General features: G+C 43.5%; 3 long non-coding RNA genes across 3 annotated transcripts; 2 read left to right on the top strand and 1 right to left on the bottom strand.

The window, feature by feature from the left end:
* The first annotated feature begins 945 nt into the window (after window positions 1–945).
* Gm46300 lies at window positions 946–4,182 on the top strand. The gene is made up of 3 exons (XR_001780358.2): window positions 946–1,099; window positions 1,354–1,597; window positions 4,039–4,182. It is a non-coding gene; the product is annotated as a predicted gene, 46300 (long non-coding RNA).
* Window positions 4,183–6,276: 2,094 nt separating this feature from the next.
* Gm11682 (predicted gene 11682) lies at window positions 6,277–18,972 on the bottom strand. The gene is made up of 5 exons (NR_166811.1): window positions 18,736–18,972; window positions 17,290–17,440; window positions 7,987–8,229; window positions 6,986–7,121; window positions 6,277–6,473 (listed from the first exon to the last, which is right to left on the bottom strand). It is a non-coding gene; the product is annotated as a predicted gene 11682 (long non-coding RNA).
* A 315-nt stretch (window positions 18,973–19,287) lies between these two features.
* Window positions 19,288–20,204, top strand: Gm30009. Its single transcript, XR_389105.4, has 2 exons — window positions 19,288–19,585; window positions 19,989–20,204. It is a non-coding gene; the product is annotated as a predicted gene, 30009 (long non-coding RNA).
* Window positions 20,205–25,530: the final 5,326 nt, after the last annotated feature.

Raw genomic sequence — 25,530 nt, 5'->3', positions numbered from 1 at the left:
CAGGGATGGGGGTGTCCGTCCACTTCTTTCGGCTCTGGGATCCATCTGGTGCAGGCCTGTGCAAGCTCTGTGCATGTTGCCACCGTCCCTATCGCTGAGGTCAGTCCTGTTGACTTTGGAAGACCTTGTTCTCTGGGTGTCTTCCATCCCGTCTGGCTCTTAGGCTCTTTCTGTCTCCTCTTCCACAGGGTTCCCTGAGGGGAGGAATTTGATGGAGACATCACATTTAAGCCTGAGTGCTCCCCAAGGTCTCTCACTTTCTGCACATTGCTCAGCTGTGGGTCTTTGTGTTTGGTTCCCATCTACTGCAGGAGGGAGCCTCTCTGCTGATGGCTGAGCCAGACACTGATCTCTGAGCACAGCAGAAGATCCTCAAGAGTCATCGACTGCCATGTCTCTTTAGCAGCACAGTAGAGTTTTGTTTTCCCCTCCATCCCTGGCCTCTCTAGTCTCAGGTTCTTGGCCACCCAAACAATATCGAGAATGTGTCCCATCCAATAGAGTGGGCTTTAAATCCAGTCAGATATTCTCTGGTTTACTACTCCCTTTGAAAAATTATTTCCAAAAGAAAGAGAAATCAGAAGTCAAACTACTCAGGTATGTGGGTTTAGTAACAATGATCAAAAGGAGATAGAAAAAAAAAATCTTAGTCATTCACCAGAACACCCTGAAGACCCTTTGAAAAGCCAGCTGCCTGCTCCAGGCAATGGCTCTGGGCAATGTACACAGATGACTGAAGACTCACTCCTGAGCTGTGTGTGCTTTCAGAACTAAGGGACCGAGCATTTCAGCCACTTCCCAGCCTCTGCTGGCCGGTTCTTTCATGCGGGCAGGAAGGAAATGGCTGACAACTTTCTCGTCTTTATGGAAGACCAACTTTATTTCCAGCTACCAGGTCAAAAGGTGGCGGAAAGAAAACAGAATTGCCAGGAGATAAAGGCTAAAAATAACTAGCTGTGAAGCGAATCAGCCCAGTTAGGGATCCTGAAGACAGCAACAAGGCGAGGATGTGCGTAGGGCTATATCTGCGTCATCCTTAACAGGTGGTCATGAGCAGAGTCAAGAAGCCAGGGCAGAGAGGAAGGATCTCAGCAAACAGGTGTGCTGGGGAAGGGGGGAGGAGGGGGAAGGCGTGGGGTGGGAGAGGAAAAAGCCACTGAAACAGCCCCGGGCAAGGAGCCCAGACGTTTTCCCAGCAGGTCACTTCTAGGAGATCCCACGGCATGGGATTGGACATGGGATTGGAAGGAACTAAATTTGATTTGGGGTTTTGAGGTTTGGAGTGATTGGCTTTGAGTTTAAAATGGAAACGGATATGCTGAGGCAGCCAGGCTTCTCTCTCTTTCTTTTCAGTTGTCCCAACCATGAGACAAATCCGTGATTCACAGACCAGCGCCCTAGAAATGCAGGAGTCTTCATCTGCTGATTTCCTATTCTATAGGAAGCAAAGCCACGGGAGAAAATGGATTTAAAAATCACATGAAGCACATCCTTTACGGATTTTGATAGTGAATATAGTATATGATGTTTTTATACAAACAGAAGTTAAATCGTGCTTTTAGCAACATTCTAAGTTGACCATGCAACCATCAGACAGGTAAGTTAGTATCAGTCATATTTTACAAGTTAGGACCTGAGGTCAAGTAAATTAAAGAAGTGGATTTCATGTGCTCTTATACACCAATTTACAAGCTGAATCTTCTCTGTCTATCTTTCTTTCTCTCTGCCACCCATCCACTCCCCTTCTTATTCCTCTCACTGTATTATGAGCAGACTTCCAAGTGGAAAAGTTTATATTTCTTTTTGCTGTAGATAAAATACTGGACAAACGCATCTTAAAGAGGGCTAGAGGTGGAGCTATAGAGGTGGCTCAGTGGTTAAGGGCATTTGCTGCTCTTGCAGAGGACCCAAGTTATATTTCCAGCATCCCAGGCCAGCTCACACCCATCATAACTCCAGTTCCAGGGAATTGAAAGATTTCTTTTCATCTCTGCAGGCACTAGGCAGGCACATGGTACAGATACATACATGCTGGAAAAAAAATCACACATATACCCACAACATATATCTAAAATGTTATGATTTTTTTAAGGAAGGGAGGGGTTGTCCTAGCTCACAGTTTGCTATGCCCGGCTACTCAATGAAGACATCATTTAATACATGAGAAGAGAATATTGGTCACCAAAATGAGGACAAGACAGAGGCAGAATGCAGAGGAGATAGAAATCGACGTCAACAGACATGGAGGCTGGGATGCATACTTTGAATGTGAAGTCACTTTTGGAGGGACAGTCACAAGGTCTACAAAAGGCCAAAACGCAGATCTAGGCACAAACAAAGGAAGCAAGCTAACTTGTAAGGGGGACCCAGAACATAGGCAAGAGGAACGGGCACCGAGTCAAGTCTCAGCAAGCCCAAGGCCAGAGCTACAGATTAGCAGAGTTTTCTGGGAAGACAGGACACGATCATGACTGTTAACAGGCTCGGGGATTTTAGGTAGAGATAAAGGGAAAGTTTTCCTGAGGGAGAACGATGGGGTGGCATAGTTGAGAGGCTTTCTTTTATTGTTGTTACTTTAATAATTTTTATTTAAGAAACTTTTGATTGTTCATTTTTATACCCCCCCCCCAGGAGGATGTGCACAATTTAAAAAGGCACCATACGTATTCCATAAGTACTGGCCAACTAACTCCCTGTGAGGTGACAAGGTTGAAGGGACGCCCTTTTGTAAACACAAAGTAAATCGCACGTACTCTTGTGTCCCTTGCTCAGACTCTCCATTGACTCAAAGCCTCCAGATTAAGGCTGAGTCCCTTGCACAGTGTGGGCTTCAGTGCTGTGTGAGCAAGAGCATTCTGTTTCCCACGCGGGAGTAACTGGGAATCCCGTACCTCTCTGCCAGGGAACTCACTAACTCACAGGGATCTAGGCAAGTTTCCCCAGGATGTTAGGAGGTCAAGCAGCGCTTGGGAAGCAAGAGTGAGATCTAAACCACACTTTCAGAAGGACTGGCCCCACAGCATCCTTCAAATAAATATCTCCTTTCCCAGATAAGCAGAGACACCACATACCATTACCACATTTCTGAAGCAACCTAAGTTATCTCTAAAATGAGTGTCAAAAAAATAAAGACAATTACCAGAAGATCTGGTCAAAGGGCCTTGTCAGATGTCCAACATTCCCAAGACCAGAAAAACCAGATAAACTCTGCCCTTTGAGATAGCTGGAGTTAATCTTCAGTCCATACCCCTGTACCTTTCCTCTCACTTACCCTGAACTGAATCCTTTATTCTGTTTCAAAAGGAATCAGTAGCCAATCTCAGGACAACAAGGCAAGTATTTCTCATTTCTTATGAAACACCTAATATCTATGATGGGAAGCAGTTTAGTTCCCCAAATGAAATGTCTCCCTATGTGGATCATTGGGTCATTTTGGAATTATGACACCTTTAATAATCTCATTTGGTCTGAGATAAATTCTCTTTTTCTGATAAGCAAGAAAACAACCATATGAATTTTTTAAAGCCCATCAATAAAAAAATACTTTTTAACCTGGTCATTTCTCCTCATCAATTCTTTATTTGTGAAGAATATTGGAACAAGTCACTTCCACCCCTTGAGTTGGTTGGCTCTTTTAATGATTTTTGGACTGAAATCAACCTTTTGAAAAAATAGATTTATTTGTATTCTTTTTAAATTCTCTCTCTCCCTCTCTGTGTGTGTGTGTGTGTGTGTGTGTGTGTGTATGCATCTGCCTACATAAGCCACAGGCAAAAGACTCCCCCACCCCCACCCCCGGGCTGGAGTTGGAGGCAGTTGTGAACCACCCATCATGGGCACTGGAAATGGAATTCAGGTTCTTGTAACTGCTAAGGATTTCTCCAGCATCCTAAAATTGGCCCTTATTGGAAAATGAGATTATGTACACATATTAGAGCAAATATCAGCCAGGTTTCATTCATAGAACAAGAAGGCAAGATAGTCATTACAAGGACTGAGTCTTAAATGGGCTGTCTTCATCTAACTCCTCCCCTCCAGGCATGGAGCCGTGCAGAAGAGGAGGCAGAAAGATTGTCAGAGACAGGGGTGATGGAGGACCAAAAAGAAGCTGTGTCTTCAGGGTACCAACAGAATTGATGTTGACGCCGGGCGTGGTGGCACAGGCCTCTAATCCTAGCACTCGGGAGGCAGAGGCAGGTGGATTTCTGAGTTCGAGGCCAGCCTGGTCTACAGAGTGAGTTCCAGGACAGCCAAGGCTACACAGAGAAACCCTGTATCGAAAAAAAAAAAAAAAAGAATTGATGTTGACATGAAATCACAGAGACTGGCAACATGCACAGTGCCTGCACAGGTTCAATCTAGATCGAATCCCAGGGCTGAGAGAGGCAAATGGGCACAAGTCCCCACCCCTAACCAAGAAGCTATCTGCAACTGACACCTGCCTGCAAAGGAAAAATTAGTCTTCTGCAACAGAGTCTAGGTAGGTATATTAACCACACTTAAGGGCAGGCCCCGCACCCAACCACAGAAAGCCAATTCAACATGAACTCAATGGGGTAGTTTTGTAGACTTTATATTTTTGTAGATGTTTTGTAGGGTTGTTTTGGCTTTGCTTGAGCATTTTTTTTTTGCCTTGTTGGACGTTTGCTTGTTTATTTTTATTTTTGTGTTTGAGTGGGGGAGGTGTTTCTTGTTTGATTTTTGTTTGTGTTTCATGTGGTGTTTTGGGGGTGATTGCTTTAAAGAGAAAGAGAAAGAACACAAAGTTGAGTGGGTAGAAAGATATGGAGGATCTGGGAGGAACTGGGGGAGGGGAAAGACATGATCAATTTTTTATATATTAAAAATCAACTTTTAAAATAAAGAAGTAAAAATAACAACAGTTGAGCTGTGAGAAATAGATTGTAAGGTTTTTTGGTTGGTTGGCTGGTTGGTTGGTTGGTTGGTTGGTTGGTTGGTTGGTTTTTTCGAGACAAGGTTTCTCTGTGTAGCCCTGGCTGTCCTGGAACTCAGAAATCCACCTGCCTCTGCCTCCCAAGTGCTGGGATTAAATACATGCACCACCACTGCCCAGCAGATTGTAAGTTTACTATTTTACAAGACACTAAGACATAATGAGAGTGTGTATGGTCCAGAATGTCCTCGCAATGCCTAAAATATGGGTTGAAATTTATTTTTCACCTCAATTTTACCAAAAGGAAAGGAAAAACATTAAAATGCTGATACAATCTGTCTGTGAAATAAGGATAAATGCTCAGTAGCCCAGAAGACCCTCCACACAGTAAAAGAGCCACCTGTGCCTGCAGAGAAAGAATAATGTTGATTCCTCACCTTTACTGCTATAAGCATAGGTTCTACGATGTATTTGATAGTTTTTACCTTGCTGATTATCCAACTGGCTTCAAACATTCTTAGGGTAACATCTCCGCTAATGTTAAAATCTGCAGCATTATCAACAAACAAGCAGCATCAGAAAGGTGTAAGCCTCCACTACAGAAAAGGAACCACATTACAAAGATTATATCCATCAGACAGGACATGGCACAGCAATCTAAAATACGAAGCAGTTCCAGAGATGTCAACATGCGAAGAGAGCATCCAGAGGTACCAGACGCTCTCTCTACCAACAATTTTAATACATGTATGAATTGTGAGACCATGAGCAGAGAACTCAAATGCCCACAGAGCATGGAACATCTACAAGATAAGCAGATGTGGCAAGAATGCTGGTGTCCTGTGCAGTCATCTGGAGTCTCGAGGCCATTTGTGAGTCCTTATGGTGACAACTATAGATAGCCTGCTTGGATAAATGAGTCCAGCTCCTCCGAATAGCTTCTGAAAAGCCACTGCACCGTTTAGTTCTGAGCAAGGCAGCATCTCACAAAGAGCAACCCACTAGACACCCACAGTGGCTGTGGGGCCTGGGTGGAGCATACCACCTGTGCCTCTCTTCTTGACAGAGCTCTCATTACCGTTTAACTGTGCCTTTTAAATGCTGCTTTTGTTTGTTTGGGGGGGCAGTCTCATGCTGAAGCCCAGGCTATCCTAGAAATCATGATCTTCATGCCGCTCTTTGTGCTCTAAGATTGTAGGCATGTACTAGCATGCTCGGGATTGCGATACATTGTTTTATTTTGGTGAGAGTGTGATACACTGTTTTATTTTGGTGTGATAGTAGCACATTGTTTTACTTTGGTGTCAGAGGATAAACAAGTAATCATTTACTGAGCCAATCTCCCGATTTTAGCTATTACTTTTAACCTGTAGGAACAACTGGGGTAATTATCTTTTTATTCATTTTAACCAACTATCCCCCAGCTCTTGCAAGAATCATCCACTCCCATAGGTCAGGATGGTTTGTTGCTGAATCTACAAGCCATTTTCTGTTCAGACTGTCTCAAGGTCTCTCTGTTCTCTCAAGTGTCCGCTGCACTGGCATCTCTTTCAGAGAACTGACAGATCTCTCTGTAAAACTTAAAGAGAACATTTCCATTCATAAAGTACGATCAAACACAAACACAAGACTACAGAAAAACCTGTCTTTGTATTCACTCCTGTTTGCTAGGTTTCTCCATGGTTGCATGACAGCATTAGTGAGCGACAGGGCTTTGTCTGGCAAGCCAATAATGCAAACCTCACTACCACAACATCTACAATGCACTCATGACAATCCATGGTTACAAAATTAATTATCTCACCAGGCAGTGGTGGTGCACGCTTTTAATCCCAGCACTCGGGAGGCAGAGGCAGGTGTATTTCTGAGTTTGAGGCCAGCCTGGTCTACAGAATGAGTTCCAGGACAGCCAGGGCTACACAGAGAAACCATGTCTCAGGAAAAAAAAAAAAAAAACAACAAAAAAATTAATCATCTCCTTGAACTTTTCATCCAAAAGCTTCCCAAAGCACCATGTGGTTTTAAGATATCAAAAAAAAAAAAAACAAAAAAAACAAAAAAACCTTTTTCCCTGTGCTATTAGCTACTTACTCTGAAGGAACACAAATGGTCAGGAGAGGAAATGTGTGCCCGAGGCTGGAAAATTACAAATATGTGCGCTGCTCTTCAAATTCCCCTTTGCACTGGATTGGAGCCAGGATGTCACATCTTACACTTCCAGTCATGCCTGAAAGATGGTTGGGGATTTTCTAACCCAAGATGAACAGGGGATCGACAGTGATGGAAAGTGTATTTCACTACAAGTTTAGACATTTATAGCTTATCTGAATTTAGATGTGTCATAATCACTAATTACATCTCTTACTTTATTGAATATCATAAGTGATAAAAGGTTTGACTTTGTCTCTTTAAAAGATAAGGATTTAAATTATAAACCTAAAACAGGGGCTGGAGAGACAGGTCGGGAATTGAGAGCACACACTGCTCTTCATGAGACAAGAACACCCATCACATCAGCCGGCTTTCTGCTACCTGTAACTCCAGCTCTGGGGGATGTGACATCACCTGGCTTCTGATGGCATTTAGATTCATGTTCATAAACCCACACAGAGATTGACACTTAAACACATAATTAAAAACAGGAACGAAATCTTAAAATAACTAAACATAAAACAGTAATCATAGCACCCAAGAAGCTGGAGATGGGAAACTCACTAAGCAGCCTAAGGCATCCAGGACTATCCAGAGAGGCCTTGTCTTAAACAACGACAAAAATCAATGAAGCAGAAGGAAGATGAGTACTATTCAGACATAGGTAGAAATCTTGAGGGACCCTCCAGTCTGATCACCCATCACTCATGATCTCATCTGGATGAAAATGTTTGATCCACTGTAAAGAGCTTCGAGAATGTAAGATATTATTTGGAAGGCTTTGTCAAAGGTCTAAAGAGGACTTTGACCTAAGCATATTGTAGAGCATTCAGCCCGATACTGGCAAGCACAGAAGAGTTGGTGAAGATGTGTGACTCATCATGAATAATTAACACAGCAGCTGCTCATGAGGCAAACACTGATCTTTGATATAGACTTACCAGGAAGAACTTCCAAGTTTCTCAGACTCTTTCCTCTCCCCCCTGCCCTGGAACTCCGAAGTCACCGCGGATGACTAACCCGGATCATGGGTCCAGTGTATTGTGTGTGCAAACTAGCACGTGTAGACATCACCGCTCTTTAAGGAACTTGTGTCAAAGTGATTCCAAGGAAAGAGCAGAGTCCAGTGTCAGAGTTAACTTCCAATCAGGATATCCCACCTGGAAGGAAGCCAGCTTCTGTGCCTTTGAATAAAGCAAGAAAATCGTGACCTTTCTTTTAACTGAACAATACCATTGCCATAACTGCTTCTGCCTTGCATCTGGCTTTAAGTCATTTGGGAATGAGTGAATTCAGCAATAAAGTCTTATTCTCTTTTCCTTTCTGTTGTGGAAGTTCAGGCAACAACAAAGGGGATCAGGGCAGTGCTTACTGGCTTGCTCAGTTTGCTTTCTTATACAATCCAGGCCCACCTGCCTAGGGGTGGGGCCACCCACGGGGGACTGGATTCTCCCGTACCAATACATCAAGAGAATTCTGATCCAGGCAGTTCTTCACCTGAGACTTCCCTTTCCAAGTGACTCTCAACTGTGGCACCTTGACACCTGATGCTAAGAAGAACCCAGAAATTCAGCATGGCTGGAGTAGACTAATTCATCATTTTGGGTTTTAAATCCCACGTTTGAGATGTTTCAGGAAGAGTAAGGACCTGAGAAGCTTATACATTACTGATCAGAAAATATGCAGTGAAGACCTTTTGGTATCTGGATGTATTTTAAAAACAAAAGCTCCCAGAATGTCCTTAACCTGCCACCTTCAAGTATACCCTAAACAAGCACTGACTATAAAAAGTGTCCCAACCAAGACAAGTTGCCCCAGAGCCACCGTGCGGTTCTGTTGGGTCCTTCTTTCTTCTCTCCTGTCTTTGTCTTTTAGATGCTGGCCAGAGCCTGAGTGTGCGTTCACTGGTGCTAAGGGCTTTCTCGCCTTCTCTCCAATGCTCCCTTCCCAGCCATGTGGGTGTCTATCCCCCATATGACTCTCATCTCCATGCCTGACTCAAGCAGCAGGGCTCCCTCTCCTTCTTTTCTCCTTCCTCTCTTCTGGAAAGCTGCTGAGACTTACAGCTTGTCAGCCCTGGAATTTCTCATCGAAACTCTAATAGAACCGTCCTAGAGCATCCCAAACAATGAGTGTAACAGCATTTTTAATGTGATTTATGTATTTTAATTGAAATATAATTACAACGTTCCCTGTCTCTTTCCTCCTCATCTCCATGTCACTTCCCTTCTATCAAACTGGTAGTCTCTCTTTCCTTGATTAGTATTGTTACAGAATCCATATATGAAGCAAAAATTTATAAGGTGCATCATATCCAATAATAATCAATTAACACATGCATAGTATCAAAGACTTCCTGTTCTGCTTTTATGTGTTTGTCACGTGGTTTCACTGGGCAGTTTAAAGTGACCTTGATTTGTTATTAAGTCCAAGCTGACATGAAGTTTTGATTCTCCAGGCTCAGCCTCAATGCTGGTATCACAAACATATGTTGCTATGCCTGCCTACTTTCTAGTTATTAAAAATGGTAGATTTGCTGGGTAATGGTGGCACACACCTTTAATCCCAGCACTCAGGAGGCAGAGGCAGGTGGATCGCTGAACTCAATGCCTGATCTACAAAGTGAGTTTCAGGTCAGCAGGTACCTATGCGGACAAACCCTGTCTCATGGGGGAGAAAAGGGTGGTGGGCTGGATGGTGGGCTGCCAAGATGGCTAGAATAAGCACTCGTTATGCAAACCAAAAGATGTAGGTCTATGTCAGAACCCACATGGAAAGGAATTGAAGTCTAAAAGTTTCCTCTGACTTGACCCACACACGCGCGACCCACACATGCGTGCGCGCGCGCGCACACACACACACACACACAGTAATAGTGTTAGTAGTAATAAATAATTTTAAAAGAATAATAAGAGTATGCCAATTCAGAAGAACAAAAGCAAAACTTTCTATTTTGTAATTTATATCGAATTACATTGAATGTGTGCAGATGATAATAACACAGACAGACAGACAGACAGACAGACAGACATATATTGAACATCTATACCCCAAAATATTCATAGCTAACCCTGAATGCTAGGCTTGGATGTGAATTTCATTTTCTTCTCTTTGCTACTGTCTATATTTTATATAAGTAGACTTTTTAAAGCCATGTAAAGCCTTGACTCCTGAGACACAGTGGTTGGTTTGGGATCTGGGGTGATTTGACTGCCATCACTGTTGATGGTTTTTCATTGTTTCCTCTTGCTATTTACTTTTGTTTGATGTTCAAGGTCAGGCTGTAATGATATGTTCAACTTTTGGACCAAAGCCATTTCTCCCAAGAAGAGTTCTAGGTTATCCCGTTTTGTATTTTTTCTCTGGTGTCCTGATGAAGTGCTTCTTGCCTGCAGTGAGTACAGAAAACCACCAAAGGATGGAGAGTCTAAACAACAGAGTGAAAGTCTGAAGCCTGAGGATCTCTCGCTGCTGGCCACACCCATGTTCCAGGCTGCTGGGCCGTCACCACACATCCCTCTGGTTCCGTAATTACACTTCCTTATGCTTGTCCTTAAATCCATAGGTCATGGGCATAATCTAGTTACACACACACACTCACCACATACCACACACATGCACACACACACACACACACTCTCACACTCACACACATACCACACACATACACACACACACTCACACACATACCACACACATGCACACACACACACACACTCTCACACATACCACACACATACACACACACACTCACACACATACCACACACATGCACACACACACACTCACACTCACACACATACCACACACATGCACACACACTCATACACATACTACACTCATGCACACACACACACTCACACACATACCACACACGCACACACACGCACACTCACACACATACCACACACATGCACACACACACACACTCACACTCACACACATACCACACTCATGCACACACGCACACTCACACACATACCACACACATGCACACACGCTCACACACACACACACACACACACACACACACACACTAACACACATACCACACTCATGCACACACGCACACTCACACACATACCACACACATGCACACACGCTCACACACACACACTAACACACATACCACACACACACACACACACACACACACTTTAATCACCTTGCTGTTCTCCAAGCAGGCACATACCACGCCCCCACGACAAGCACATAACCTCCAATAACCTTAACTCACCAGAGTCACTGCTCAAAACCTCAAAGTCGTGAGTGACCGATTCTAATCTCTCCCTTTCTTATTTCACCCCAATTTTTTGTCCTTTTATGTCATCCCCAAAGGAGGGGGTGCATGCATGTTTTGAATCACCTATGGCCTTCTCTTAAATGAAATCATTTCTTAAAGAAGGAGGGAGATGTAGCAGGTAGAAGAATGGTGGGAAGGAACAAGAGAAGAAATGGGAAGACAACAAAAGAGGAGGTCGAAGGAAAGAACCTTGGTGCCTACTTTCTGGTTCTCTGCTGACTGTTGCTTTACTTCACAGGGGGGCTTTGCCACGTGGGATAGGTTACTGTGTCGTTCCAATAATTTTTTTAAGACTTATTTATTTTATGTATGTGAGTACACTATAGCTGTCTTCAAACACACCAGAGGAGGGCATCAGATCCCTTTACTGATGGTTCTGAGCCACCATGTAGTGGCTGAGAACTTGACTCAGGACCTCTGGAAGAGCAGTTGATGCTCTTAATCGCTGAGTCATCTCTCCAGCCCATCATTCTGATGATTTAAATGGAGGAGATTATACAGGTAAATTTATTAACAAATAAATACCTTTCTGAGTTTATTCATTCTCCGTGAACATGTTCCTAGGTTGAAACTTCGCCTAGGGATCTTGCTTATAAACACAGAGCAAGCGAAGAGCAGGAGAGATGGCTTAATGGTTTAAAATGCTTGCTGCTGTCCCAGAGGACCCAAGCTCGGTTCCCAGCACCCCTGTCAGGCAACTCACAAACTCCAGTAACTCCAACTCCAGGGGATCTGGCGCCCTCTTCTGGTCTCCTCTGCACACACAGCCCACACTTAAACACATAAATCAATAATAAAAATAAGTCTCAAAAGCTGAAATAGCAAGCAGGCTGGGGAGATGGTTTGATGAGTAAAAGCGTGTGCCATGTAAGTGGGAGGACCTGAATTTGGATCCCCCAATTTCACATCCAAAAGCCAAGCACCGCCACAGGAGTGGGGCTAGGGGTAGGTGGATCCCAAGAGCTCAGCATCCAGTCAGCTTTTGCCTCCTTTAACAAAGAGAAGACATTCACATCACACTACATTGGGGAAGACTGGGTGAAGCAAGCTCTTTGCGTCTATTGTGCAGACACAAAGACCTCAGGAACACACGTTGATTCTAGACTCCCATTTAATGTCTTCACTGAGGACGAGTCTGGTCTCTCTGACAATCTCTTCTTCCTGTGGACAAGGACTCCTGGGGTCAGGTAGAGGGGATGGGAGGAGGTGTCGACTTGAAGAGGCTTATCCATGCATAAAGTACCGCCTGTGGTAGGTTTTCCGGTAGAGGCTAGTTTAGGATTGGAACACTCAAATAGTTCCTGCTTCCTCCCAGTTGGCAGAAAGCGCATCTCTTTCCTCCCCACATCCTCTATTGAGTTTGGTAGGAATGTAGGAAACGCCATTTGATTGTGTCCACTGCCATCCTTATCAAACTGCAGAGTTGTCTTTTAAGACTCACCAGCAGATTCAAATGATATTAGAAGTTTTCAGAAGTGTGTATGCTGAGGAAAGGGAGGCAAATAGTAGGCTATATACTCAATGTGGTTGAAAGCACAGCAGCTGGCGGAAATCCACAGGTTCAAATCACAGATGTTTCGATTAATTTGTATTAACCAAGTTACCAGCCTTTTTGAACTTCGATGTTCCTATCTATAAAAGGGGATAGAAATTTAAAATAAAAACGAAAGAAAGAAAATGAAGCCCAAGAAGATGGAAGACCAAAATGTGGATAAACAAAATACTCACAGGAGGAAATATGGAGACAAAGTGTGGAGCAGAGACTGAAGGAAAGGCCATCCAGAGACCGCCTCACCTGGGGATCCATCCCATATACAGTCACTAAACCAGACACTCTTGTGGATGCCAACAAGTACTTACTGACAGGAGCCTGATATAGCTGTCTCCTGAGAGGCTCTGCTAGAGCCTGACAAATATAGAGGTGGATGCTCAAAGCCACACATTGGACTGAGTGTGGGGTCCCCAATGGAGGAGTTAGAGAAGGGACTGAAGGAGCTGAGGGGGTTTGCAGCCCCATGGAGGGAGCAACAGTGTCAACCGGCCAAACCCCCTACAGCTGGAGGGGGGTGGGGACTGGACCACCAAGCAAAGAGTACACATGGAGGGACCCATGGTTCCAGCAGCATATGTGGCAGAGGATGGCCTTGTTGGACATCAGTGGGAGGAGTGGCCCTTGGGCCTGAGGGTGTTCAATGCCCCAATGTAGGAGAATGCCAGGGAGGGAAGACAAAAGTGGATAGGTGGGTGGGTGGGTGGGAGAGCACCCTCATAGAGGCAGTTGGGGGGGGGGGGAGATGGGATAGGGGGGTTCCAAAGAGGAGACCTGGAAAGGAGAAAATATTTGAAATGTAAACAAAGAAACTATCCAATAGAAAGAAAAGAAAAGAAAGGAAAAGAAAAGAAAAGTAAAGAAAAGAAAAGAAAAGAAAAGAAAGAAAAAAGAGGGGAGGGGAGGGGAGGGGAGGGGAGGGGAGGGGAGGGGAGGGAAGGGAAGGGAAGGGAAGGGAAGGGAAGGGAAGGGAAAGAGAGAGAGAAGAGAAGAGAAGAGAAGAGAAGAGAAGAGAAGAGAAGAGAAAGAAAAAACTCATGCTGGATATGAAGATTAAATGAAATCACCCAACTAGTCACTAAGAAATAATGACTGAGACTATCCCATGCCAATCAGTTATTGTAACAGTTTTATGGCTGCCATGTTTGCTGAAGTCTTATCTTAAGGAAGACATTGAGCTAAGTAGGTGGTGAACTAATTACTTCAGTTGACGTAAAAACAGCCTATTGCATCCTTCCCGGCTTCCCTGTGAACAGCTAAGTCACCTAAGAGATAAAGAGACACTCAAGACTGTGCATCCCACAGCCAGAACGTCCGACAGAAGTGTCTAAGTCGTCCAGTACCCTGGACTCTATCAGCACTTTTGTAATACTTCCTCTTTAAAAGTGTCCCGTAGCCATGATTCGTGAGCAACTGCAGCGTCTTACTCAAGTCTGTTTCCTGTTTTTCAAACGTTAAATCTGATTGACTTGACCCTGTTATTATTTTCCAGTAAATATACTGAAATTCTAACGGGAGGAGGAAGAAGAGGGGCTCAAAATTTGATCCACTAGAAAATAGAATGATAAATATCAGGTTTGTGCCCTCCTTGGGTATAGATCCCTAGTGGTCTTTCTTTTAAAATTTTATTTTTATTTTGCGAGCGTGACTGGTTTTCTGCATGCATTGTAGGTGTACCAAGCACACACTCCTGGTTCCAGAGGAAGCCAGAAGAGGATATCAGACCCTCCCAAACTGGAGTTCTAGATATTTGTGAGCCTCCACGTGAATGCTAGGAATAGAGTCTGAAAGGCTAGTTAATGCAAGCAACCACTGGCCATACCTCTAGCCCTCACTATTTCTTCTAAAGACACTTGAAAAGCTCGTGTCTCCTAGACTCAGTTGCCTTAGGATACAAAGCGCGTGCGCGCACACACCCCAACCAGACCCACTGTTTGGCTAGAAATGCCCGCGTTTAAGGATGGCTCACGGGTCTTTCATTTGCCTTCTTAGCCTGACTTTACCTAGGAAATTTCTTGCCCTTGCCGCGACACATAGAGAATCCAGTGTGTTTTGCTGCCCCCTTGTGGTCACTTTAAATCGGACGGAAATTTTCCAATTGAAACACCTCCTAGTCAACACACTCTGTTCAACGTTATCACTGATGGAAAATGTGTATATGCACGACCACACGATCACACTGAGCACTGTAATGCTCAAATAATTTCATAAGACTAAACTCTTAACTGCATTTGAAAGAGGCTTTCTGATGGAAACTCCCAAACTAAAATGACGCTTCATTTCTCCAAAATGTAGTATCATATATGCCAGTAACCTCAAAGAATAACGAGTTTGTCACGTTGTCCACATAAATATGGCCTTATTTGGAAAACGGAGAATTTTAAATATTTCGTTGTGTTCCCTGCTATTTAAGAGGATTCAGATGGCATAGACGTGCTGAATAAACAGTTAAGATAGTCTGCCTTTAGAAAGGAAGAGGCCGACTATGAGAATCTAGGCGTCAGTTTAAAAGAGCTCATTTCTCAGCACTGAGGAAATGTTAGCGTTTGCGACTGTAACTGAGAAATTGATCGGGGGAGGGGAAGAAGAGCCAAAAAAGAATAAAACTACTACTAATTATGTGAATTGATCAAAATACACATGGAAATTTCCACGAAATTTCTATTTTTTTTAACTAGGAAGTTTAAAATAAAGTCAATGAATTTAAATGGTTTCCCAGCCTCCGTTGTGCAAGCAATTAAGGCTTATTCACATCCAAACCACTCCTAAACCGTACACAACATTAATACAAAAGTTTCCCAAAACTATGACAAACATAAACATTTTAAGAGATAAATATGAAACAATAATAAATATTTGAAAATACATCCTGGTTTTCCAGGGTTCTTTTTTTTTTTAATCCTCTTTTATCACATTTTACTCTTTGCAGCCCTGGAGAATTGGGTAGCTAAGTGATTATGAGCTCCGGCTGCTTTTGCAGAGGACTCAGAGCCTAGCTGGTGGTTTATAAACAACTCTATTTCCAGCCCAGGGGGATCTGAAGCCCTCTTCTGGCCTCTTTGGGAACTTCATGCACATGGTGCACAAATACACATGCAAACCAAAATATCCACACACATAGAATAAAAATAAATCTTTTTAAACTTCTAACTCTTCGCTACCCTCACTTACATCAGCATATTATATTGCCTTTGGTATAGCATAACCATTTATAAAGTACATATATTGCTTATAACAAATTATATATTATTATATATAGCAAATAGTGATACATTAGCATATATAATATAAGCCCTTTGTGAACCGTATTAATATATTTATTATAAGATACAACCTTATATAATATGAATAGTCAATATAAATTTTTACTGCATTATGTAATGCAAGTATTTTATAAAATGATTCCTGTTATATATTAACATATTAAGTATGTATGAAACATTAAATTTATTACGTGTTAATATACTATGTGAACATACAATACAAAATAGTATAGGAACATAAGTACAGTGATTATTTAGATGGTGAGTAGAAATCTATTACTTTGTGGAGAAGTTGCTGAGGATGTTTATATGTTATTAGGCCATAAATATTCAGTTATGTAATCTGTATACATGACAGAACATATTAATAAAATGTATAAGTAGTAAAAAGTCACAGATTTGAGCCTTTTAAATGAATTCCAATATCTTACCCCAAAAGGTTCGCTAAGAAAACAGCCATTCATACAAACTACACAATTTTCACTTAACTTTGTGAGGCCATAGCCCCTTTGAAGCCAGAGATGAGTCAAAAGACAGTGGTAGCCCCCCTGGTCTGAATGATCCGCGTAGCTGTGTACTCAACACCAGCCAGAACCCTGAGGGAATGGGCATAGGGGCACCAACGCCGTTGACGCATATAGCTCAGTGATTGCCACGTAACAGAGCATGCGCAAAGCTGCTGTAAAAGGGCATGCACAAAGCTGAGGACCTGCAAGAGGGCCTGCGGAAAGCTGAGGACCAGCAAAGTGATTCTTTGGATAATGAATTTGAATATTCATTGTTGTTTGACGTGAAGACAGTCCTCCTTATTCATAGGTCGGGGAAAATGGTGCATACAACTATTCCACTGTATTTATAATTGCTGGCAACGCTGCCTACGGATGCGCTACGCTCGCAGTAAGAGATTTCAATATAAGGACAGCTTACGAATGACAATTTTACAATCTGACGTGGAAGGAGCTGTGTGAAAAACAAGATCTAGAGGCAGCTATCCATCTCCTATGAATTCAGTCATTTCTTTCATCAAAACATGATCCGCTGAGTGGCTGGGGGTGTGGGGGGACGCTTTGCCAAAGGGGCTGAATTGCTAGCAAAGGGAGAGATTATCAACCATCTATGTGCAACAGACCTGGACCTTGGAAATATAACGAGAAGAGCCGAAGCACAGGAAATCAGGCAGTTGTTTCTGGAGCCTCGAGAAAAGGTCACATAAACCGCCATTTCGCCGTGGAATTTTTGCTGACATAGGAAAGTTAATGCAGAGCCCGTTATGTTTGCCCCTGTGAAGAAAGTGGAAATTCATGTTACAGTATTATATATCATAAAATATTTCCATCTGCTTCTGAACTTTCCATAGGAGAATGCCCAACCTCCTTTTATGGATTGCTATAGAGTAAATGGAGAGTGTGTGTGGAGCTTTGCCCATCCACAGTTTCCCACCGCTCCCTGCCTTCCAACTCCTCCCTCCCCCCCCCATACACACACACACACACACTCCTATGAACATTTGGCATCGTTTAACTCTGAATGAGCCGGCTACACACATGCAAAAGATATTAACTTTACATTTCCACTAACTTCCTCTGACCATGAGAGATGTTTGTTAACTAACTGCCAGACCATCTGAGACTGCAAAACTGTCTCCCCTAATTCCCCAGGACAAGACTGTGTCCTTAGCAGACTGAGCCCCACCTCCAACCACCACTGCCTCACTCTCCAGACTTCCAGTCAGATGCTGGACAATTTAGATACATTATGACAGTCACTGAAACATGTTAAAAGAACTGAACCGGTGCAGATGTTCCCACACACATTTATATGTGGGGGAAACTCCAGTGAATGCCGGTAACTATGGTGGGATAGATCAAACCCTATATATAATGTTTCTTCCTGCACCCATATACCGATAGTAGGCTTATGTTATAAATTAAATTTACAAAGAATTAACTAGTTATCATTAACTAACACTAAAAGCATTACATTACAGCAATATACTGTAATAAAAATTAAATGAATGTGGTCACATTCTCTTAAAATATAATACAATTCTACAGTAACTCTTTTCTTGTGCTGAGGTCTATCCGAGGAGGTAGAGTCAGGTGGACGGCTTATAATGCCCACGTGACATCAGGCTACTTCGAAAGGTGCAGGCACTGAGCTGAGCTGATAACTCAGGCAACTATTAAATGACTCCAAGTGAATACACACCACAGACGCACACTGAATAAACTTCCAACTTGTGGATCCAATGGGATGGAAAACTGGAGATTTATAATGCTACTTTGAAGAATAGCTTGGGGGAGAGGGGGCTTAAGTTTATTTCTTTTCTCTTCTGCAAGCTTCTGTGTAATGTTTTTAGGCCATCATGGATGGTGAGCAACTGGAGCCACCAAAGAGACTACACAGGTAAGGGGGAACTACCATATTTTATTCTGCTATAAGATATGCTTGCATTTCTGAATGATGGTGGGTCGGTATTTGACATAGTCCTTAAAGAATAAAGCCCTCTCCTGTAGTCACTGGGCCTGATTCTTTCATCTGCTACTGGAATGGTGGGGAGTTCCCTTGTACCAACCTTAAGTCCCAAAGGACAAAGCTACCATTGCCCCCATCGCATTTCTTCACAGGTTCCTGAAGGTGACAAACATATGACCAGGGATCTTTTCTTCCCAAGCTTCTTGGTCTTCACTTTCCATGTGGTCATTGTCTGATTCTGTCTGCCCAGCTCAGCAACAAAACCAATCCCTTTCTCTCTGTGTCTCTACACGTGTAGAGCGATCTCGCGTGCGTGCGCGAGTGCGCACAAGCTTCCTCCCTCCCTCCCTCCCTCCCTCCCTCCCTCCCTCCCTCCCTCCCTCCCTCCCTCCCGCATGTGGATCAGTGCCATGCCTGCATAGCTCATGTCTACATGCCTGCAGTCAAGCTTCCTAACACAATGATCATGGACACACCCTCTGTAAGCAAGCCCCCAGTTAAAAGCTTTCTTTCCTAAATTGCATGGTTATAGTGTTTCTCCACAGTAATAAAACAGTAACTAAGACACCAACATTTTTTTTTACCACAAATAATACCAAGTATGCACAGGTACAGACAGGTCACTGGAACTGCCTGCTCCTCCCCCCTGCTCTCTCATTGGTCCACCGTCCACGATTATCTCTCATTGGTCCACCGTCCACGATTATCTCTCATTCGTCCACCGTCCACGATTATCTCTCATTGGTCCACCGTCCACGTCCTATTCAGACTCCCTTTGCTGAGCTCTGGTCAAGACCAAGCCTCTATTCTTTCTGACCCTAATTGAGTGAAACAAGATGCCACTCCAAAGCCTGCCCAGACCTGAACTCCAGGGGATCTTCCCCGTGCTCCCTAGAATGCACCTGTTCATCACGTGACACTCAGAACCCCGTGCCAGTACAGTTTTAGTGGTGAGTACAGACCAGACCATCCAAGAATCTGCAGGATGATATACACTGCAATCACCCAAAGTACCAGAACTCAGTGATCCACTTAAAACATCAGTTTCTGGAGCTGGAGAGATGGCTCAGCAGTTAAGAGCACTGACTGCTCTTCCAGAGGTCCTGAGTTCAAATCCCAGCAACCACATGATGGCTCACAGCCATCTGTAATGGGATTCAGTGCTCTCTTCTGGTGTGTCTGAAGACAGCTACAGTGTAGTCATATATACATAAAATAAATACATAAATGTTATTTTTAAAAAAGATATTTTCCAGGTCAAGAAGTCAGAGAAGAATACAGGCAGGGTTGCAATGTAAATACAAAAGAGAATAAGCCCCTTCTGTCTGACTCCCCCCACCCCTTTTTTTTTAGCTGCGTAAACCTGGGTCATGGAGCTGTGAGGTCTCTCCACCCAACCCAAGGGTGTCAGCAGAGGTGCATGCCTCGTTACATGTAAGAGGATTATATGAGTCATTCTTAAGTTGTTCTAATGTCTAATGGCATTAATAGCAATATCATTCCTGATATTTCCTTTTGAAGAGAAATGATATTTTCTTAATACATCAAAATGTTATGGAGCAAGAATAACATGAACACTGTATGCGTGGCTTTATATCGGCAGCAATGAGTAACATGAGAACCACCTCTATATGCTAGACAGTATTCAATTCTATGTGCACGTGCACACAAGTGTGGGGGGGGAGAGAGGAGGAGAGGGGGAGGGGGAGGGAGAGGGAGAGGGAGAGGGAGAGGGAGAGGGAGAGGGAGAGGGAGAGGGAGAGGGAGAGGGAGAGGGAGAGGGAGAGGGAGAGGGAGAGGGAGAGGGAGAGATTGTGCAGGTTCTTGTATATGTCTAGGCAGGTGCAAGTGAAGTTTAGAAGTTAACCTTAGGGTCATTTCTAGAGAGCCAGCTATCTTTGCTGTACTTGGTGATGGGGCAACTCTCATTTGTCCATGGCCTGCCAAGTAGGCTAAGACTAACAAGCCAAGAAGCCTCAAGGACCTGCTGCCTTTGACTCCAGTTCTGAGATTACATACATAATAGCACTTCCCACCACATCCAACTTTTGTCCTAGCTCCTAGCTTCCCTCTTATCTTTACTATCCGCATTTCACCTCCCCAGCACAGTTCGGTGTTCTACTTGTTCAAGTTGAAATAAGCCGAGACTCAGAAGGAATAGAAAATGTATCCACGACCCCAGAGACAAATAGGGAGTAGAGTTGAAGGCACCAAACAACCTCTGTTTCATTTGGACAATGTCATGGTTTGTATAGTCTTGGACCAGGGAGTGACACCATTTGGAGGTGTGGCCTTGTTGGAATAGGTGCGACCTGATTGGAGTAGGTATGTCACTGTGGGTGTGGGCTTAAAATCCTCACCCTAGTTGCCTGGAAGTCAGTCTTCCACTAGCAGCCTTTGGATGAAGATGTAGAACTCTCAGCTCTGCCTGCGCCATGCCTGCCTGGTTACTGCCATGCTCCCACCTTGATGATAATGGACTGGACCTCTGAACCTGTAATCCAGCCCTAATTAAATGTTGTTTTTTATAAGACTTGCTTTGGTCATGTGTCTGTTCACAGTGGTAAAACCCTAACTAAGACAGACATATACTCAGAAGAACAACAGGAATATGGCTTTTTAAATCTCAAGTCCTCGTGGCTTAGTTTCTCTAGTATTTGACAAATTAGAAGGATTTTTCGTTTAAAATTATCTTGAGTGCTAGAGAGATGGCTCAGCTGTTAGGGATGCTATTGCTCTTGCAGATGAGCCACAGCTGGATCCCATTACCTACACCGAGTGGATCACAACCACCGATAACTCTAGTTCCCGGTTCCTGAGGGTCAATACCTTCTTCTGTCCTCCTGGGGCACTACAATACACTTAAAGCGTACTGAAAGATCGTCCTGGTTTCTGCAGCCTAGCCTGGTTAAAAGTTATGTCATCTGCTCTTTATTCTCCTTGTGTAGCATACTCCAATCCCAACACACCAAATGAAAATATTTGCACATGCGCAGTAAGTTTGATGTTTTGCAGTGGCCACATCTTCAACTCTTAAAATGGTGTACACAGAAGGGAAATGTTGGCTTTGCCATTCACATAAGTGAGAGAGAGAAAATTTGTGATCTAATACCCAACTGAAAACTAGAAACACTGTGGCTCTAAGATAAGGTTCAATTGTACACTCGTACACAGTCAGCCAACCAAAAGGCAAGCGTTGCTGTGATACAATGGGCTGGATGGTCTGAAATGAAATGCCTTCATCTCTGAAGCTGTTAACTGTACTTTCTTTATGTGCATTTTTATCTAATTATATCTGCTGGAAAAAGCATTCAGGTGACCAAAAGACAATATTTAGATAAACACATCGCGGTATGGAGTATTTATACTTATGGACATATAATCTGATACTCACAAGCCCTCTAAATAGCTAGTATTATTATCCTGATGCCCGATGGTATCATAACCCAATCTAGCAAATCCCTTTTGGTACAGACTCATGCTGAGTTCTGTTGCCCAAGAGAACCCTGACTAATGCTGCATGTGTCTGAGATCACGCTGCTCGTAGCTCCAGGAGACAGAGTTTTGCCCATCCTCCATGGCTCCGAAGCAGGACCTGCTGCTTTGTGGTGTCCATGCCGATGCCCTCTCCGCTTATTTCATCTGCTTTCACTGTTTTGAAATAATTATCCATCTTGTGTTAGCATTACCAAGCTATATCTCAGCTGACATTATCCCATAATGGTGTGCAAAGAATCATGGGTATTTTGTGTTCAAGCACAGATAAGCCAAAAAATAACATTCACAGGCTCATTTTGTCTGTTTTTGCAAATATTTTTATTAATTCTTTGAGAAATTCATACCATTTCTTTCGAGCATACCCCACCCTCATTCCCTCTTCTCTGGATCCTCCCATTTCTTGCCATGCCAACTTTGAGATTACTATTTTTTTTTCTTCTTTCTCCACCAAGTACAGGTTTTGTTACCCAGCTAGTTTGGGGCCTGCTGTAGTGTGTAGTGAGCCAGCCAGGCTCACAACATGGAAGGAAGCATCTTCCAGTAGCTATCAAATGCTGACAGCTCCTTGGTAGTGGGAGAGGGGTGCCTGACCACCTTCTCTGATCTCTGCTGGAGGTTGCCAAGACCTTATGCGTACTGCTGCAAGTGTCTGGAGCTCATGGTGCCAGAAAACACTGTTTCCTTAACATTACCAGCCACCACCTTTATTCTCACAAAAGTTACCTACATCATAGGGGATCCGTGTTCCTTTTCAGTTGCAAACTGATGTCACTATTTGCCCTTGAGTTTGGCTGGACCCAGACCTAATCTATGCTGCTTTCTGGGTTGCTTTAGGGAGCTCTAGAGTCTGGCAAGTCTCTCTTTTATGTTCATCTCTGGCAGATGTCTCACTGGATTCATCAAAGGAGTCCTAAAAGCCACTCAGTCAGCTCATCATCCAAAGGCCACTATCTGCCCAGTGAGACTGATTTGGTCGCTTTATGGTGGAAGTAGTGAGCTGGCAAGCGTGTTTTTTTGTTTGTTTGTTTTGGTTTGGTTTTTTGTTTTTTTTTTCTAAAGCACAGGGTGTTACCAGCTTGACATCCCTAGCTGCCCATGGGGGGGGGGGGGTACAAGGCAGGGGGAGCAAAAAAGATACCTCACTCCTGATAAACATCTGTACAGCTGTTGAAAAAGTCAAGCGGTCAAGCAAGTCCTTGTCTAAGTTTTTGCCTCCCTCTTGGCTGTTGTTTTTGATCATAGGAAAATTGAGTGTTCTGAGCTGGTTTGACTACTCTGGGGCAGATAGTGCTAGGCTCTGAGTCAACTCCGTTGTCCCTCCTTGAATGACAGGGAGATTGCACTTGCCAAGGAGGTTTCTGCCAAGGCAACATCCTTTGAGGTCTCGCTCTGAGCCACGTAGTCATCCTCTCCTAGACCTCCTTTTCTTTGAAGCCGGAACCCTGTTCTGGATCCTTAAGTAACTTTCCATTTGTAATATAGGGAATAACGTTACCTACAACTGGCATAAATATGGTTTTTAAAGGGGTCTTTCCCCTCTCGCTTGTTTTCCCACTTTTTCAAAATTTGTACAACATGGGCTGGAGAAAGAGTTCAGTTGGAGAAAATGCTTGCCTTACAAAGATGGGCACATGCGTTCAATTCCCAGAACTCACATCTAAAAAGGCCAGGTGTGGTGATGCGTGCCTGTTCTCCCAGAGCTGGAGAAGTGAGACAGAAAGAACTGGGACTCACTGTCCAGTCAGCCCACCCAAAGTGGCAGACCAAGGGCCCAGTCAGGGAGACTCTATCTCAAAACACATTGAGGACAGCTCCTGAGGACAGCTCCTGAGGCAAAACACCTCTTCTTTAATTATTATCATAACACACACACACACCATACAACAAAAAGGCAAGGAAAAAGAGGAAGAAACTGTGTATAATCTCAGAGTACCAGTGAATTTAAACATGCCTTAACATGCATATCCCTCTGTCTGATATGCTTTACACCCATCTGTCCAATATAGTTATTATATTTTGTAAGTCTCAGAATTGCTCTAGAGAGACCTCTCTGTAGAGATCAAAAGCATTATAGTAACATTTCATATCGGATCCCTGCACTTTTTGAAACTTGGTCTGATAAACAGATTGATGCTTCTTAAACAATGGATGGATAAGAATCCCTGGAGAATAGTGTTAACGCCACATCCTTCTGTGTGTTGCTAACAGGCTCCTAGGTGATGGGGTGATAGCAATCAATGGATGAGCAGGCGCACAGAGGACAAACTCCAGGACAGTGCCAAGCTTCACGCAAGGGCACAGCTGTGCCACACCAGGACACAGTTTCTACTGTCACGGTCGAGGCAGACAATCATCAGTGACTGATGACAGTTCACTCATTTTGTATGTGTTGTCGTAATTGCAGAGCTTTATCTGTAGCTTTATTAAGAGCTTTGTGGATTTGGAGCTGGGTAGATGGTTGAGTGGGTAAGATGCTTACTGCATAAACAGGAGGACCTGAGTTCAGCTCCCCAGCCTGGCAACACACATTTGTAATCCTGTTCTCCTGTGGTGAGATAGGAAGTGGGAGACAGGAGAAAGTTTTAAGACATCTTAAAGTGACTATCTATCTATAGAGATAGAGGTAGAGGTAGAGGTAGATAGATATAGATTAGATATAGATATAGATATAGATATATCAACCTTTTCCTCTTTTTTTTTCTTTTCTTTTATTGGACATTTTCTTTATTTACATTTCAAATGTCAACCCCTTTCCTGGTTTCCCCTCCAGAAACCCCCTTTCCCATCCCCCTCCCCCTGCTTCTATGAGTGTGCTCCCCTACCCACCTACCTACTCCCACCTCCCTGCTCTGACATTCCCCTACACTGGGGCATCGAGCTTTCACAGGACCAAGGGCCTCTCCTCCCATTGATGCCTGACAAGGCCATCCTCTGCTACATAGGTGGCTAATTTCCTTATTTCTATGCCCTGTGCTTATTAAAAGGTTTTTTCTTAACAGTGTTGTCCTCTGTGGTGAGTATATTCCTGAAACGCGTCCCACTTGTTCCATTTTGTTCTGGAGATATACCCTTAGGGCCACCAAGACACCATCAGGCAAGCGGGTTCCAGGGGCACAATTCCCTACTTATGGCAACTCTTAGCCTGGAGCTGGACCTGGAGCTGAAGGGGGTGGGAATGTGACAAGAATAGAATGAGAGGGCTGTGCTGGGACAAATACGCAAAACTATGCTGATGTTCAGCCCTGAAGAAAGCTGGGGAGATCCTTTGGGTCTTTCAAACATCTCTAAAGCAGTATAACCCTATAAAATATAAGAATACAAATATTACAAAAAATGGAATAATCAAATTTTTCATCAATACAGGAATGACTAAACATGCATATGTGTGTATACATAT

The sequence above is a fragment of the Mus musculus genome, chromosome 11 (genome assembly GCF_000001635.26).
Source record: "Mus musculus strain C57BL/6J chromosome 11, GRCm38.p6 C57BL/6J".
Taxonomy (NCBI): domain Eukaryota; kingdom Metazoa; phylum Chordata; class Mammalia; order Rodentia; family Muridae; genus Mus; species Mus musculus.
Note: the sequence above shows the minus strand (reverse complement) of the source record. Positions and strands in the feature narration are given on the sequence as shown.